Below are 19,713 nucleotides of genomic sequence, written 5' to 3'. Positions count from 1 at the left end.
AAATCCTAAGGAAAAGGAATATATAAAGTATAAGCAGCAGAATTATATAATCAAGGATAATATCCTGTGTAGATCCGTGACGAGGAAAACCCGCAACACACCACAGCTGAATAACGACCAGGTGGTGGTACCGATCTCACTTATACCCACTGTCTTAAATTGGTTGCATGCAAATCCATTGCATGGTCACCCGGGTTTCTCCATGTCACAGAAAGCCAAATCCTTATTTTATTGGCATATGATGCTTACAGATATAAAAAAGCACATAGCTAATTGTCGCACTTTTCAAGAACACAAAGGGCACACGAAGACACCTGTCAGCCTAGAGGCTTATCCCGTGCCCAATCAACCCTTTGAAAGAGTACACTTAGATTTATTAACAGGGTTTTACAAGTCAGACAGAGGAAATAAGCACCTCCTAGTAATCATAGATGCCTTGACTCGATATACCGAACTGATAGCGCTTAAAACTAAAACCGCAGTCGAGCGCGCTAAGAAGTTTTACGAGTGCTACATTTGTAAACATGGAATTCCACACATGATAATATCCTTAACTCATTGTGTGAATTCCTTTGCATAAAGAAAATCAACACCATGATCTACCACCCAGAGTCTAACGGGCTAGTGGAAAGAGCAAATCGTAAGGTTTTAAACATTTTAAGGGTCACCTTAGGGGAGATGGACCCCAACTGGGACATTGCCATACCTGCGGTACTAAGCACTCTTAATCACTCATATCATGTATCTATTAAAATGTCGCCGCACGGGGCACTGTACGGTACCCCAGCTAGAACACCTTTCCATGTATTAACGCCTACAACCAATTTATCAAATCCTCTAAAGGATGTTATGGATGCAAGCATAAGTCGTTATAATATACTTCGTAAGAATCTAGAAGAATCACAAATCATAATGAAAAGAAATCATGATAAAATAGCTAAGCCAACTAAAACATGTGCCGTGGGCGATAAGGTATACATACAAGTATACGTACGCAAAGGAATAAACTACAAACTGACACCTAAGTTTGAAGGCCCGTTTAACATTTTAGAAATATTAACGGCCAATAGATTTAGGGTTCAAAATGTATCCCAACCCACTGATATGAGAATCGTTCCATTGGCGCACATCAGAAATTAAAAAGAAGGGTAGAAGGAAGTGAGGGAAATTTTGTATCTATGAAACTTGTATAATAACTTATATATATAATATTTGTATGTAAACATTTTTCTTTAACATGAGTTATTACATATATTTTACTCATTGCAGGTTTCCAAAATGAATCTGTTATTGTTAGGAGTGATATTGTTCGTTCAGACATCTTTGTCGTGTGGGAAGAGCGCTAAAACAAAAAACTTAGATTTTACTCATGGCACTATTGTAGAAAGAACAGAAGACGTTTTCATTACCGCAAGCAATATAGTCATAGAAGTTGATATGCAGGCGATCTTTCTTCCTGAGGATGACGTCTTTAACCTAAAGAGTGACCTGTTGAGGTTTGCTGTTTCGTTAAATGAAATGCACCAACGTCATTTTCATGCTAACTCAGAGGGTTCGCTAGCTCAAACAATCAGCGTCGCGGAAATGTTATCATACGACTTGCAGAATAAAACCGCTGAGGCAGAAGATCTGGCTCGAGACCTGCTGATGTGGTCTGTGCGGCACAGTAATCTCGAACGTCGCAACCCGCTTATCTTTGCTGGATTAAACATCTTTGGATCTGTTGCAAGTTTAGGCTTAGGAATTTCAAATCGCCTTAAAATAAATTATCAAAATAAGAGAATTGAGTTCTTGCAACATAAAACCGAATTAGCTTTGTCCGAACTGCGTAGCCAGTTATCCTCAATCAATCAAATAATGAGTTTGGTGAACGAACATTCTAGTAATATCGATCAGATTATGGAAGTACAACACTTGCTGGCTACGTTAGCTTATTTTAGTTCGAAAATAGATCATATCCGTACCAAAATATCACATTTTATTGAGAAATCAAAGGACTATGTAGAAGCTATTACGCTAGCAACAAAGGGTGTTTTATCCCCTCATCTTATGCCTATTAAAGATCTGACTTTAACTTTGGAGAACGGACGGGAGAAACTAGGTTATATTCCTTTGTTAGACGCCCATAAGATAGAGTTTTATTATAGCTTAATATCGGTAAGCGTTGAAAATTACAGGATCATGATAACCATTCCCTTTGATTCTTCTGATGCCTGGCAAGCATACAAAATAGCACCGTTCCCAACTTTCATGACGAATAACTCAAGTCCAGTAATATCCAATTTGATGGGACACGTATTGATTTCCCCTGATAGGAAATCATATACAGTCATTAAAGACTTAGATAAATTCACTCACTGTTCAGAAGCCATGAATAATAAAGTTTGTACAGCTGACTCTTTTGAATTCCATCCTATATCAATGGATTCATGTGAGTTAGGCATAGTGCTAAACAGTTCTCTCTCCCATACACACGAAGGTTGTCTGAAAAAACTTTATCCTTTTGACAGTAATAAGTTCAATTACAGACTGAACAACGGCTCGTGGATCCGATACGACAAGGAAGGCTTTGAAGTGGCATGTCCGGACGGGACCACAGCCCACTCTCAGGTCTTTGTCGCAGCCGACGGATGTACCGGGACGTCTACGAACTACACGGTCCGAGGGGTTAACACTATAATCCATGAACGTGCATTTTTTGCCAACTTTACGTGGGCAACTACAGTTATCCCATCACTAACTCTCCCATACAACGCGAAGGTGGCTCATCGTTTGACGCAACTGGCTGAGATGGACCACACGTCACTGACTTATGCAGGAGAAGAAAATCTTCGTTTCTACGTGCTGCTAGCCGTGTTTTGTGTTACAGTAATGATTATTATCGCCGTTAACATCTTTGCTTGGCGTAGGTTGAGGCGAACACAGATGGATCTTCAAAGGAACGTTCTGCCGCGTCCAGACGACACTCCTATTGCGTTAAAAGCGTTTACTTTCAGAGCCATCTGAAACTGGCCATTTCACCTGGCTCCGAGGAAAATTGTCTGGAATTGTGTTATGTGTGAAAAGCGGTCTGTATGCTGGCAATATGTAGGACAAGAGACTCCAAGCCTTTGCATTTATATTTTTTTTAAATATATGAACAGTTAAAAGTATCTTTCGGGCACCTAATAAAATATTGAAGCCCTATATATTAAACTGTTGGTGCGTGTACATACCAGGAATCTATATCTTGTGCACAATCATATGTTATCTTTATATCTTTACAAAGAGTAACAAATACTCTTGAACAGTTATCCATGATCATGTTATGCATCTTTACAGGGTAACAACTATTCTTAATCGGGTTACCTATTACTATAATCTTCATGTATACATGTTAACCTTTTAATATTTTTGGTACCTAATAATCATTATTTACATTATACCATATATATATCAAACATGGATCTATATTTTCCATGCATTTTCTTTATTTATGAATATGTCCAAAAAGTGTATGTAAAAGAACCTTTTATGCACTTAATCACTTGTTTATGGTTATGACTAAAAATATGTTACAGGCACACTCCTAAGAAACCATATTTAACGTAACTTTTGTTATTCAAGGCTTGAATGGTAGCTGTCCGAGCCTAATGTAATAATTACATTAAATAATACAGATAAATTACATATCTGTAAATAGAACCCACGACCTAAGGGGTCATTGGTGAATTAGGAGCGTCCTACGTGACCATGTGAAACTGGACCACGCTACCCAATGCTTGCAGTAGCCTGGTTTGCATTTGGACATATCATCATTTCCGTAGTTTGTATACAGCTCACAACACCTTCCATGGGAAGCGGTTGACCTGTTAACCCGAAGCGGAAACTCATGACTTCCGAGCCGGCAGACTACGTATTCATTTTATATGTAAATCGCTGAGATAGCTAGTGTCCGCTATCGACACAATGCTCATATATTGTTAGTTCTCTTCTAGTTACTCAACGGATCAGTTGTCCGACCAAACTATCTCTCTACTCCAGTGATGGAGCTAAGAAATAAAGCTGTTAAGTTTAAACATCATCCGTTTGAGTCATCTCCCTTATTCTAAAGAAGAACCAACTAGATATCACGTATACGAGAAGAGAAGTAGAACCCACAATGCTTATGAATAACAGTCACAAGAAAAGACATACAATCTGTCGCTGTCTAACACCATTATACTAAGTGGACAAGTGGGAGATAAGACATATATAGATATCCGAGCGCGCAGACGCCAGATTTGTTTCTTTATGAATACATATACATACATAATTACAGGTACAGTTGGCATACATGAAACATATATCGGCGGAAAGGCCGGAGAATTCTTTACAACATGAAATATAAAGGTTTTACATTTGTGATGTATGTAGAAACTTGTGAAATGCGTTGCCCTTACAAGGTGACTACATTTAACAACGATATTTGGGATAGGATAATCTAGATTCATAAGAGGTTATTTGTAGCTATTAGAGTAAAGTGTTCTGTATAAAGATGATAAAGAGTATCAATGGAGGGGAGCATGTTGAAACGAATTTGGAACGAGCCTCGTGTGATTTAGATAAACTCATGACTCACCCCATACCTTCACTGCTAACACATATGATATTGACAAACTAATATTCCTCAACAAATAAAAGTTAGTATGCTGCATGACTTATCTTTGTGATTCTGATGTGATTTTGCAGGGGAGTACATTAGCACCAATAAATAAAAAGCCATATATCCTACTAAAAAAAGTAAAGAAGAAAAAGATCAAGATAGTGAACGACTTAGGAAGTTTGTAGTAGTGAGAGATTTAAATGCTCATCACACTATCTGGGAGCCAGATATAACTGAGGACAAAATCTTCGAAAAGAAGAGGCAGTCGCCAAAAGACTTAGTTTATATTCAAAGCGAACTTCATTTTGGAATGACACAGAAAAAATGAACATGAATACTCCACAATAAGAAGTTTAGGGCACAATAAACAAAATAAAAGGAATCCTTGTTAAGAAAAACTACCCACTAAGGGATACTGACCTATGCCCCATTAGAAAAGGCTGAAGTAATGGCTGAAGCCTTTGGGAAAAACTTGTGTGATGATAGAATTAGAAAATGAAAATGAAATGACAAAATTTATTGAGGACAGAAAACAATGATGAATTTCAGGAATACAAGAAGTTACTCTCAATGGCTGAACTGGAAGGCGGCATCAGAGAACTACCTAATGAAAATGCAACAGGGCAACATAAAATCCACAACCAATTTATAAAAAACCTCTCCAAAGAGAAATGACACCAAGTATTAGTGTTTATAGATAAAGGTTGGAACTATGTAAAGTACTCTAAAATATGGAGGAAAGGTTTAATCTGCCCATGCTTAAAAACCGGTAAACATGGTGAAAAACCGGAATCCTACAGACCAATCGCACTACTATCATGTCTTGGTAAGCTAATGGAGAGGATGGTATTAAGATGTATACTATATGTATTATGTATTGGATAATAGAAGTAAGTAAAAATCAGAGTGGTTTCGGGAAGACGAGAAGCACACTAGATCAACTAATAAGATTACAGCATGAAATTAGAGTATCCTTAGTCAATCATAGAGTGACAGTGATGATCTTCTTTGACTTGCATTGTGCTTATGCATAGCACAGTTAACCACACAGCAGTTACACAAATGAGCAAAAATAGCTACTGGAAGATGAGTGGCATGGAATGAAAGTTTCTTAAAAAAAAATAGGGGATATGTGGTTCATGTGAGAAATAAGTAGTACTACTCTGTAGCCAGGAGGATTCTAGCTGGAGTACCGCAAGGGTCAGTATTGAGTCCTACCCTCTTTAATATCATGATGAGTGACATACCAGATGTTGATCCAGTAACAAGCATAGAATTTGCAGATAATATATGTTATTATGTAACAGCAGACTCCTTTGAAATAGCTTGTAGGCTGTAGGCTACAAGAAGCTGCAGAGAGACTTTATGAGTGGACCGAGAAGTGGGGACTAAATCTTAATACCAAGACAAAGATTATGTACTATACAAATAAGAAAATAAGAGCACCAACTCAGATTCAAATAGCAAATAGTAATGTAATAGAATAGACAAGTAAATACAACTATTTTGGTTTGATATGGGACAGACCTACACTAACTTGGACTGATCATATTAATTATGTAAAATGAGCATGTTATCAGAGGTAGAATATATAAAAGGCTATCTCCACAAACTCTTGGGGGAGCTGACAGGAAAACCCTGATAAAGTTTTATAAAGCATATACAGTGGTACCTCGAGATACGAAAGGCTCAACTTACGAAAAACTCGAGATACGAAAGCTAATACGAAAAAGTTTACTGCTCTACATACGAAAATTGCTCAAGATACGAAAGGTTCTTGCTGTAAAGTCAGAGATTCGCCGGACCACCGATAACAATTTTGAAACTTGCGCGCCGCCAACTGAGTAGACTCACCACCATCCTCCCGCTCTCCCATTGGTTCCTGATGCTAGTCACTGCTATGAGATCCTTCTCTCCTATTGGTCAGCATCCCTCCCATCATGCATCTACTACGTAGCGGCGTGCTTCGGCCACTCGGTAGCAGCATCGTTATCGTACGAACACGGTATTTGTTCATTCTAACGATTTCGTTTATTAACGTAAATTCGTTAGTGATTTCGTTGTACGTAGTATACTTTATCGTGTTGTGTGAGAACTTTACTCCATACGTATACGTACTACATAACATAATTACGTACAGTATATACGTAGTCATGGGTCCCAAGAAACTTGAAATTCACGGAAAGGAGAGGATGCTCTCTTTGGAAACGAAGATGGAGATTATCAAGAAGTATGAAGCTGGTATGAGATTGAGTGTGATCGCCAAGGAATACGACCGAAATCCGTCGACAATAGGCACCATCCTTAAGCAGAAGGATGCCATCAAAGCAGCTACACCTTCCAAGGGCGTCACTATTTTGTCCGGCAAGAGGACCCACGTGCACGACGAGATGGAAAGGCTTCTTCTTGTCTGGATAAAAGAAAGAAATCGCTGGCAATAGGCCAGCACTATTTTCGGTGATTTGATTGCCCAGGCCGAAGACGACGGAGGAGAAGGGACATCAACGCCAACCCCAGACTTCCGACGAGATGATGACCAAGGAAGGCTACAGTTCTCAGCAAGTCTTCAACTGTGATGAGACTGGCCTTTTTTGGTAAAAAATTCCTCGTCAGCGTACATCACGGAGGAAGAGAAGAAGCTACCCGGGCATAAGCCTATGAAAGACAGGCTTATGCTTGCACTTTGTTCGAACGCCAGTGAGGATTGCAAGGTGAAGCCCCTACTAGTCTATCATTCCGAGACTCCTCGAGCCTTCAAGGCCCACAAAGTGCTTAAGGAGAAGCTTCCAGTGATGTGGAGGGCTAATGCGAAAACCTGGGTAACGAGGCTTTTGTTCACGGAGTGGGTAAATCTGTGTTTCGGCCCGACAGTGAAGAAATTCTTGGAAGAGAAGCGCCTCCCTCTGAAATGCCTGCTGGTGTTGGACAATGCCCCTGCTCACCCTCCTGGCCTCGAGGAAGATATCCTAGCGGAGTATTCCTTCATCAAGGTTCTTTATCTTCCACCTTACACCACCCCTCTCCTCCTGCCCATGGACCAGCAAGTGATATCGAACTTTAAGAAGCTGTATACGAAACATCTTTTCAAGAGATGTTTCGACATCACCGATACCACAAATTTCACCATGCGTGAATATTGGAAGGAGCATTTCGATGTTGTGATAAGCATCCGACTCATCGACCAAGCTTGGCAGGAGGTTTCGAGGCGAACCTTGAATTCCTCGTGGAGGAAACTCTGGCCTGATGCCGTATCCGCCCGAGACTTCGCGGGATTTGACATGGGCGAAGCTGGTGCTGCAGATTCAGAAACAGTTGACGATCCTGAAACTGTTTTGCAACCAGATCTTGACAAGATCGTTGCACTCGGCAGGTCCATGGGGCTGGTCGTCGGTGAGGACAACATCAACGACCTTCTCGAGGAGCTTACGACGGATGACCTGAAGGAGTTGGAGGCCATGCAACATAACGTCAGCAAGGAGGAGGAGGAGGAGGCGGACCCTATGACAACGGCAGAAATTAAGGATGTTCTAGCTGCTTTTCATAAAGTGCAATCATATGTAGAAAAAAGACACTCCGAAAAGGCTTACACAGGTCGTATGCTTGCGCAGTTTGATGACGTTTGCCTGAGTCGTTTCAGGAACATTTGGAAAAGTAGGCAGAAGCAATCTTCCTTGGATAGTTATTTTTTAAAGAGGCCTTTAGTACTAGCAGGAGTAAGCAAAAAGGAAGAACCAAGTGATACTAAAAAACAGAAAGTTGAAAGTGGTGAAGTTGAAATTTTGTATAAAAAAAATGTAAAGTATAAAAAAGTAAAAAAAATGTAAAAATCAAAAAAAAAGACAAGAAAAAATTTTTAATTTTAGTTTTTTGTAAAGTTAAGTGTTACAGTTTTGTTAATGTGTTTCATAAAGTTTAGTGTATGTATGTTTTCCTTACATTTTTTTATGTGTTTCGTAAAGTTAAGTGTACATACGTATCTGCCGTTTGTCCTCCTCACTCGAAAGGTAAGCTTCCCCATTTTACTACATACGTACAGTATTTCTTGTATACCATGTACACTAATACACTTTATTTACAGGTATATTAGCAGTACGTATTAAATTAGGTATTGAATGGTCCAAATTGTTGTAGTATTTCATTGTTTATAGGTCAATTTAGCTTTATTATGAAATTTACTGGGGTGTTTTTGGAGGGCTTGGAACGGATTAGCCATTTTACATGTAAAATGCGGTCCAAGATACGAAAAGCTCATGATACGAAGGCCGCATTGGAACGGATTAATTTCGTATCTCGAGTTACCACTGTATATTAAATAAAATAGAATATGGAACTAAGGTATACTACCCATCTGCAGCTAAACGCAATCTAGAGATGCATGAGGTCGTTCAAATGTTGCAATAAAAATAGCACTAGGAGCAAAAAGTACTTCAGCAATTATAGCATTACAGGTGGAAAGTAACGTTCAACCTATTAGAATTAAAATAGAATATGAAATACTAGCATACTGGGTAAAACTGAAACATCTTGATAAGGGGCACCCTGCAGGAGAGGAAATCCTAAGGGATAATAGATTTAAGATTTGGTGAAACTAAAATAAAATTTTAGGGCCACATTCGGTACGATTTCATTCAACCTTAAGCCCTCCTGCACTAGCTTTGAATGAGACCAAGTTACAGTGCTGAAGAGTTTACTAACTTACTTAAAGTCAAGAAACATTGCATTTTTAATCAACAAAAGTGCAGTTAAGAAACAATCTACTGTATTTCTGCGCCAATTCTTTTTAGGGTGATGCCACACGGGTTCACAAAGACGCATTTAAAGGTTTAACACATATAATTACTATTTAAAGAACACAACAATTATCCAAGTTACGTTAAGAAGCAAGAAAACTAACACATTACTGCAAAAATTAACAAAACGTTACATTACTTCGATAGAAATAAAACATAAATGGCAAAACAGGATCCCAGAATATCCTTATGAAGAAGTTACTGCAATGGCGACGACAATTCACGAGGTGATGTGGCTGGATTCTACAAGAACATCTTCTTTTACTTGCCTTCGTGGAGTCAGCTGCAAAAATCCGAGAGCTTCACCTTTCCACCCTAGAAGAAAACTCGGGAGGAGTATATATTAGGGCTGTTGCCTTGTATAATAAGGCGCCCTATGAGGTAATGTTAGACTTGCGATAATCTTACGCTAAGTCGGACCTGCGATAATCTTACGCTAAGTCGGTTGGTTATGCACTTCCATACTCATTGGAGTGTCTTGGGGTTTGTAGATCACTTACGAAGTCGGTATTATCTTCTTTTGTTATGACGACAATGTGTTAAACTCATGATGATTCGGCAGCGATGTGAGGTTCTGGTAGAAAACACGAAGTATAAAAAAAATACTTATATTCTCTGAGATTACATGATGAAGTTCAGAGGAAATTTGTACAGGTCTTCTAATGACGATGGTTTGATCGCTTCTGCCAATGATGATGGCTAATTCTGTTCTGTTCCGTCTACCATCTCGGTTACAAGTCATAAAGGAAGCAGACAGTAGCTCGAACATATGAACATACATACAAATGAGACACACTACAGATCACGTAGGCCGTTTGAATTATAGGTCGCGGTAGTTGTCTCAAGCAGGGAGCTTGGACTAATGTTTCAAAACAAATGAATGACCACAGGTGACGGCACGTCCCTTAGCCTACTTTATTGTATACGTCATCTTAGCGTCTCTGGTCTGATCACATTCCTGCAAGCAATCTGGTTGACCTCTTTAGTTTTTATATATATGGAGTAACATTCCATATTTTTATTATGTAATCACTTACATATATTGCATAACACAGTTGTCACATCTACAAAATTACAGGGTTAAACATCAATTTAAAAACAAACTTCAAGTGCTCTAATCGTAACTCAACATCCAAAAAAAAAAGGGGTTTCGTCCAGAAGGCAAGCATAAATTACTGGCATGTGCCCTTACAATAAGAAAATAATATATATAGTCTCCACAGGAAGAAGTTTGACAACACTGTAATGATAAGTCATCTAATTTTATATAGATGGACAAAATTTGCAAAAAAAAGGGGTTTATTACTTTGAATATCAATGTACTAATTTATACCAACTCATTGCTATAGTTAATATAATAAAAACTACTTCTGTGGAGCAAAATAATCATATATCAACGTATTTTCATAGAAACTGAGAAATACTTCAAAACAAGTACTCATAAAACACTAGGAAATTTTATTCAAGGGGAATAAATGGCAATTTTTAACATTCTCCCCCAAGAAGAATCATAATTAGAAGTAATTACAACTGCACCCAAATTTTAAATCAAATATACATTAAGAGTATATCCATAGAAATTAAATCCTTTCTCTCTTGATCACAGCGGATTGCTGCTGCACGACGAGGTCTAGTACCAGTCAGAGGCACACTATCTGGCTCCTGAGTTACAACACTATCAAATTCCCTTTCGGGTAATTCCAGAAGTACGAGCTTTGTGATTGATCTCGTGTATAATTTGTTATTCACTTTCACTTCTACAGACCTAATCACACCATCAGACGACGGGAACAGCTGGGTAACCTTACCCAATGAGAGGAGGGATTTATAGCCTTTACCCAGATGATCTTCTAAGTCTACCATCACTATGTCCCCAACTTTCACATATGCAGAGAGATTATTACTAGAATTATTATGTCTCTCTCTCAAGGACACTAAATAGTCTCTTTTCCAAGAGTTCTCAAATTTCCTTAACACTGATGATAATCTAAAATATTGTGCTCTAAGATCACTTGAACTCATGAAATCTGGGTCATCAGTTGCTAAATTGTTAAGAGGAGGGGAAATACAAACATTTCATCCATAAAGTAACATGTAGGGAGTCAAAGCCTCACAATCTCGATCAGAGGAGAGATAAGTCAGTGGTCGAGAATTTATTACAGCTTGAAACTCCGCAAGTAGAGTTCTCAACTCTTCAAAAGATACACGTTTGTGATACAAGGCCTTCGACAAACATCCCTTTAGGACACCAACAAGGCGTTCATAAAAGCCTCCAGACCAGGAGGCTCGCGGTGTAATGAACTTCCAATTAACACCATTTCCTTCAAGGTATGACTTTACCTCTGGTTCCTGCATAATTTCCTTCAGGAAATTATTAAATCCAACAAAATTCCTACCATTGTCAGATATAATCAGACTCGGCAGAGAATGATACGCTACAAAGAGTCGAATAGCCAGTAGGAAATCGGAAGCAGTCATGGAATGAGTCAATTCAAAATGAACCGCCCTGCTCGTAGTACAGGTAAATAGACATACAGACACCTTCTCCTCCAAGCCAGTCTCAAGATCAAAAACACTAATAGCACTAGTATAATCAACTCCTACTGATTGGAAAGGTCTATCATATCTCACTCTTTCTGTGGGTAATGGCGGGGGAGGGGGCAAACACAACCGTTTCTTGGTTAACTTCTGACACAAAACACACTTGGACAGAATTGATTTGATAACTTGTCGTGCTTAAGGTACCCAAAATGTTTCTCTCAACAATACCAGTACAGAATTGACACCACAATGGTGATGATGTCTATGCAAATGTTCAACTATCAACACTGTTAAATAACTTCTGGAAGGCAATAACACTGGGCACTGAGTATCATAAGACATGGAAGCGTTTTTCATGTGACCCTGAGACCAAACTAGATTTTCCTCATCAACAAATAAGTTTAACTGATTACACAAGTTCTTAACATCCATGGACACTCCATGTGAATTCTTATCACAGAGGTACATTCTGGTAGTAGAAAAATGTTGCTTCTGTTCAAGGAGGACAAGTGCTTTCATTTCGTTAACAACAAACTTAGAACCTTTACTGCACTTATTAAGGAAAAGCAATATTGACCTCATGATACGTTTAAGCTTACTTAAATTACTATAACGTGGGATGTCAATTAATGGGGTTGGAGGGTGAACAAACTTAGGTTCTGAAAGAATTTCATTAACATGCACAGTTTCTGTAGCTAAAAATTGGGGATCATCACCAGTTAAAAGCCATTTAGGGCCATTTCACCATAAGGAATTTTGCGCTAAATCTTTACTATTACTACCTCTGGATAGAATATCAGCTGGATTATCCTTAGAGGGTGTATGCCGTAGGGGAAACTTGAATTCATTAATTTCAGTGACTCTGTTTCGTACATAGGGAATTTTACTATTATTGTTCTTCACCCAACAAATAGAAACCATGGAGTCACTCCAGAGAGTGCAAGAACTCACTCTTAAATCATCATTCTGCATTAATCTTCCAGCAAGTTTCGCACCCAAGGACAAGGCTGTCAATCCAAACGCGGAATAGTCTGTTTAGGGTTGGGTGCCACTTTACACTTACTGACCAGTAAATTGCTTACACTTCTCTTGAAATCAATCACATAGACAGCAGCTCCATATGCCTTGTTAGAGGCATCACAAAATACATGTAAGTGGGAACATTCAGAATGTACAACAAACCTAGGAAACTTTAAACTTTCTACATTTCTAAAACACTTGCAAATTTCATCAAACCTTGAACATAATGATTCTTGCAAAGGGTCACCCACCCGTAGTTACTCCACAAACATTTAAGAAAATATTTACCTCTCACCTGTATTGGTGACAATCCTAGAGGATCAAACATCCGAGCTACTACTGATAAAACCTTTCGTTTGGTTAAAGGTCCTTTATACTCACAATTTACTTCCTTCAGTGACATCTCATCTTGTGCTAGATACCACTCTAAACCCAAAACGTTTACTCTTTCTTTGATAACATCTTTGGTTCTGTTAAACTCTGAATCATTACTGACCCATTCTTGTAGAGGCATATTAGCGTCTTCAAGAATCGCATTTATTACTGGATGCTCATCCATCAAGACTGACACATCCTTGTAAGTTTTACTAAAATTATCTACATAGAAATTCTTCATCAGAGATGATGCAAGGGGATTATCATGTAAAGATAAATGATGCAAGAGGGTTTGCTGCAAGAGAAAGGGGGAGCATGTAGCTCCAAAACAAACTACACAAAACCGGTAAGTTACAGTAGACTTCAAATCGGTGGGATCAGTTATCCATAGAAATCTGCAATAATCACGGCAGTCAGGTGAAATGCCTATCCTTAAAAAGGCTTTACTGATATCTGAAATCACGGCTACTGGGTTTGTACGGAAACTCAACAGGGCATCGAAAAGTTTTGTAGTTAATGAGGGACCAGTTAATAAACAATCATTTAAGGAAAGTTCTTCTTTAGCCTTTGAAGAAGCATTAAAAACTATTCGAATGGGAGTTGTTTTTGAATCCTACAGTACAGCATGGTGGGGTAAATAATGCCCTATAATAGGGGAGCCTGAAGGAATTAATTCTATAAACCCAGACTGAACGTAATCTTTGATAATCTTATCATAATGAGCATACAAGGAGGGGTCAGATTCGAATCTATGTAACAAGGAATTTAATTGACCAATGGCTATTCTATAGTTAACAGGCGGTCTACTTTCATCTTTAAATGGTAAGGACACTTTATATTTATTGTCAACCCTTTTTACTTTATCCTTAAAACACTTAACTGATTCTCTTTCTTCAGGACTAATTTCAGATTGACGAATACCAACACTTTCTAAATCCCATAATTTTCTAACTTCACAACAAGAATTAATAGGGATTTCCTCTACTTCTATTCTTGAACAACATACATTTGATGTTGTAATCTCATTAAATTCTACATTGTCATAAGACCAACTAGGAAGAGGTCCAAAAATTAGTGCACCATCAGAACTATTCAATATCTGAATTCCAGAGCAAATTTGACTGTTCTGAATGAATTTTCCATAGTAATCAGCTCCAATGACTAATTCTATACCATTTACTTCATCTGAATTTAAATCATTATCTGCTAATTTTATGCCTTTACTCGTCAAGAACGCAGCTGACTTACTTAATCCTGGAGAATAAATTCTGGAATTAACTCTATCGAATGCAATGGCTTAATGACAGTACGAATCTTACCTAGTCTCACCACAACTCTTACTATATTACAATTAACTTCCATGGCATCACTGCCAAATGGTTTTACCTTTAAGGCTACTGTTGCTATGGACGATAGACTAAGCTTATTCCGTTGCAATAAACGTTCTTTGCGCACCAGAATCAAAGAGTGCTCTCTCAAAGGAACGATTTCCATTCCCTGACACAATTACCTTAGCAGTAGGAAGAGCAGTCGAAACAGAAATCTTATTAGTCTGAGAATTATCAATTCCCAAAGAAGCAGTCATAACTACTGGGGAATCACCTTTACTAACAGCACCTTTAGAATCATTATGAGATTTCCCAGAATTAACATTTGATTTACTAACATTTGTACTATTTACACTCAACTTTGGTGGAGCAGGATTAACAGGGTTTTCTGTTTTCTTACAAATCATCGGGTAATAAGGTCCATCACATTTATTACATTTCGGCTTATTTCTACATTCAGAGAATAAATGACCTCCTTTGAGGCAAGCAAAGCACAATCTTAAATATTTAACTCTGTCCCTTCTACTATCAATGGATTTGAAAGTCTTACAATCGCGAAAGGCATGGTTCGATGAGCAAAACACACAATTATTGTAAGGAATACTATTACTAGGTTTACTGTTACTTGGTTGTGCTCTCTGCACGTTTTGTACATTTGAGGGAATCACTTTAGAATAGTTGCCCTGATCCCGTTTTCTCTTATTAGAATTCTCACCGTAACAAAATTCCATTAATTCACAAACATATTTCAAACCTGAGGAAATTTGCTTTAAATCAAGAGACATACTATTATGTTTATCAGCTATAGCCTTATGTGTTTCAGGTGATAATTTCTCGCATATTATACTAGAGAACACGGGGTTCATGGCCTCTACATCTAAATTCAATGTGTTCATCATTTGTAAAATAATCTTCTCATATTCCAATTTGAACGTGTTCAAATCCTCTATTGTATGACTGGGAGGGACTAAATGTGTTAATTTGGACATAATTAAGTTTCAATTTTTCCTTATTATCATACTTCTCCTTAAGGGTCTGAATAGCTATTGAATAATTGGCATCAGTGGTAAGCAAACCTTCTATGGCTTTAAAGGCGTTATCCCTTAAACTAGCTTTGAGTGTAGAAAACTTAATCACATCGGAAATATCCCTACGAACGTGAACTAAACTGTTAAATATATCCCAAAATGCAAGCCATTGTTCCTCCCCACCACTAAATTCAGGTATCTTAGTTACTGGGAGTTTAGGGGGAGGGAGAGGGTTAGTGGGAGCCGAAGGAGGAGGCAAAGCGGGCCGTTGATTTATATCTCCCGTGTCAATCTCGCTCATAGTTTTCTGTGTAGTAGCAATAACTTTCCTTACATATCTAGTTATTACTCTATAACTTCTACATAACCTCTCGTATTCCCTATCCTGTGAAATAATAGTCACATTATGTGACCAACTATCTTCAAAACGTTGTAGACCCTCAGTAAGACAACGTTCATACATTACGAGGGTCGATTTTGGTGTATCGGTATCACCAATGCAGCTATCTGCCTCATCAAGCAAATCTTGTAAGGAAATAATTGCCCCTTCAATAACTACCCTAATCTTGGAATCCATTATCTTGTTAATGGATCAATAACAAACTTGCACAAATATAAAAAAATGTATGGCAAATTATCTAAACGTGATTGAAATATAACATCCGCTGAATGCTAGATAATTTGACCGCGTGCTCTTCATCAATTCACAAAATACATCTGGTCACGAAAAACCTAAGTCCAAAAATGGCTACAAAATTCAACAAGAATTTCTTCACAGAGTAATCACTAAATACGAACAATAATGTTCCATACACAACAGATTACTTGGCAAACACTCCAAGTAATTCAATACCTTACCCTGCTCACCAAATAACTTTGGACACGTGCCAGCTATACTAAAATGACTTTAAAGTCAACCATCACCAACGTGAACTTTATCGCAAATTATTTTTAACATCCAAAAAAATCCTTTGTGAATCGTTATGGCATCCGGTTGGTTCGAAGGACCAGCAAAGAATGTGGTAAAACTAAAAAAATTTTAGGGCCTCATTCGGTATGATTTCATTCAACCTTAAGCCCTCCTGCACTAGCTTAGATTGAGACCAAGTTACAGTGCTGAGGAGTTTACTAACTTACTTAAAGTCAAGAAACATTGCATTTTTATTCAACAAAAGTGCAGTTAAGAAACAATTTACTGTATTTCCTGCGCCAATTCTTTTTTGGGTAATGCCACACGGGTTCACAAAGACGCATTTAAAGGTTTAACACATATAATTACTATTTAAAGAACACAACAATTATCCAAGTTACGTTAAGAAGCAAGAAAACTAACACATTACTGCAAAAATTAACAAAACGTTACATTACTTCGATAGAAATAAAAACATAAATGGCAAAACAGGATCCCAGATTATCCTTATGAAGAAGTTACTGCAATGGAGAAGACAATTCACAAGGTGATGTGGCTGGATTCTACAAGAACATCTTCTTTTACTTGCCTTCGTGGAGTCAGCTGCAAAAATCCGAGAGCTTCACCTTTCCACCCTAGAAGAAAACTCGGGAGGAGTATATTGCATAACACAGTTGTCACATCTACAAAATTACAGGGTTAAACATCAATTTAAAAACAAACTTCAAGTGCTCTAATCGTAACACAACATACAAAAAAAAAGGGGGTTTCGTCCAGAAGGCAAGCATAAATTACTGGCATGTGCCCTTACAATAAGAAAATAATATATATAGTCTCCACAGGAAGAAGTTTGACAACACTGTAATGATAAGTCATCTAACTTTATATAGTTGGACAAAATTTGCCAAAAAAGTGGTTTATTACTTTGAATATCAATGTACTAATTTATACCAACTCATTGCTATAGTTAATATAATAAAAACTACTTCTGTGGAGCAAAGTAATCATATATCAACGTATTTTCATAGAAACTGAGAAATACTTCAAAACAAGTACTCATAAAAAACTAGGAAATTTTATTCAAGGGGAGTAAATGGCAATTTTTGACAAAAGAGATTAAACTGGAACTCTACAAGAAACCTTTCATTCAAAGGGTTTATGACATCATTAGGAAGTGGGAATTAATATTAGGTATATACGAAGAAGAAATGGCATTTTTATCATTGCACCATGGCAAAACATTAACAAATATGTTAAAACAGCACCAATTAATACAACTGATAAAGAAGAACCAAACTCTACGTTCATTCAGGAATTTGGTAAGTTAAAGGAGGAAATGTACAGTGATGCTCAAATCTCATGCGACATGACTCCATAGGATTTCGTTCAAAATTCACTAACTGGCAACCTAGCATGCTCCATATTTATCCTTAATTTCAATGCGACAACGCGAGTATCACATACGCTAAGGCCATAATATGTTTCATAAGAGTGAAATCTGTCATATATTTGAAAATTGTAAGAAAATGTCACGTGTAGCCAAATTTCAGAAAAAAACTTACGAAAAATTTTCAAAACTTTCGTTCACTCATTGCTGAAGCATTTGACCAAAACGAAGTCGCCATCAAATCTCAGTTCAAATGTTAAATAAATAAATAAAAAAATTGTAACATTAATAATGCTTCCAAAGCAAACATAAACTTTGAAATAGTCCTATTTGATTGTTTTTACCCTCAACGCTGAGAAAATGTAAATATGTATATACAAAAGTAAAATGCGCCCACCGATATCAACGTGTGAGGGGAGCATGTGTGACGTATCAGTGTCGGTGCAACAACAACCACCTGGTATATAAGTAGGTCTACAATGAGTAGCGACCATTAAATTATCTTGAAAACATTTACTTTATGTGTTTAAGGAATATTTGGATTTTCATACATAATTATTTGTTATCTTTCTTAATATTTCAAAACTGATAGCATACTAGCAAATATTCGCTTATTTGTCAAAGCCAAGATATTATTCCTAGGCTTAGGTGTTAGATTTCTTTACTTTACACTTAACATTCACATCTCTATATTAACAATTTCTAGCCAGAATGCAAATGAGGTTATCTACACATTCTTGCACTTCAAGTTACCTTATGAAAGAATAAATTATACATCAAAAGCGAGCAGAAGGACTTTTAAGAAAATAATATTGTAAACCAGTTGAAAAACCAGTGTTCCATATGCCTTGATATTAATACTTATGATATTTCGATTATAGCCATCTTCTCCATATAACCAAAATCATCATAATCTTTTATTCTTCAAAGAATAAAAGATGTATAACACATGCAATTCCATTATTTGTACGCTTTATTATATCTAAATGAATGTCTGTAAGAAAACACAAATTTACCATCTCAGAGTCATTTCTGTTTGCGGTGCGAGACTGCACTACATATCCGTCCGACCTGTCTATGTCAACCCAGTTTGTCTGTAAATAAATTATCAGTACCCAGCTACCTGTCTTAATCTCTGGTCTTCACAACTGGTGACCTCCCGGAGTTGGTGACACAGCGGTTTAGGCCCAGCCTTTAACGGACTAATTATGGCCGCTCACCTTCAGAGAACCTTTAACGGACTCAATAAGGCGCCACAGTTTAGTTCTCTGAAAACTCCACTGCGAGGACGACACCAACGCCATTAAGGGACTAATCACGGCACTGCTTCCCAGCGTGTTTTGGCGTTTATTTCGAGGACGGGTAGCTGGGTGCTGGTCAGCCAATAAAAATTCAGGCGGCGGTTCAAAACCGTCCATCCAACGTCGCGGCCTCCTTTGCCTTACCTGGGGGACGCCAGATATCTTCTCGACCCGCCGCACCTGCGGGCCTCCTCGGTTTTTCCCCCGGCGCCATTGCCGCACCTGCGAGTCCCCAGACGAAATCTCCTGGCTGCCGGCGCCGCTGCTACACCCAGGGATGTGCTTTACCCACCCGACATCGCTGCCTGTGGGCCTCCCCTGCTGCCGACACTGCTGCTATAGCCAGGGACGTGCTTTTACACCCAACCCGACGTCGCTGCCTGTGGGCCTCCCCCTGCCTGCCGACGCT

This window comes from Macrobrachium nipponense, chromosome 6 (genome assembly GCF_015104395.2).
Source record: "Macrobrachium nipponense isolate FS-2020 chromosome 6, ASM1510439v2, whole genome shotgun sequence".
Classification (NCBI taxonomy): domain Eukaryota; kingdom Metazoa; phylum Arthropoda; class Malacostraca; order Decapoda; family Palaemonidae; genus Macrobrachium; species Macrobrachium nipponense.
This window is presented reverse-complemented; position numbering follows the sequence as displayed.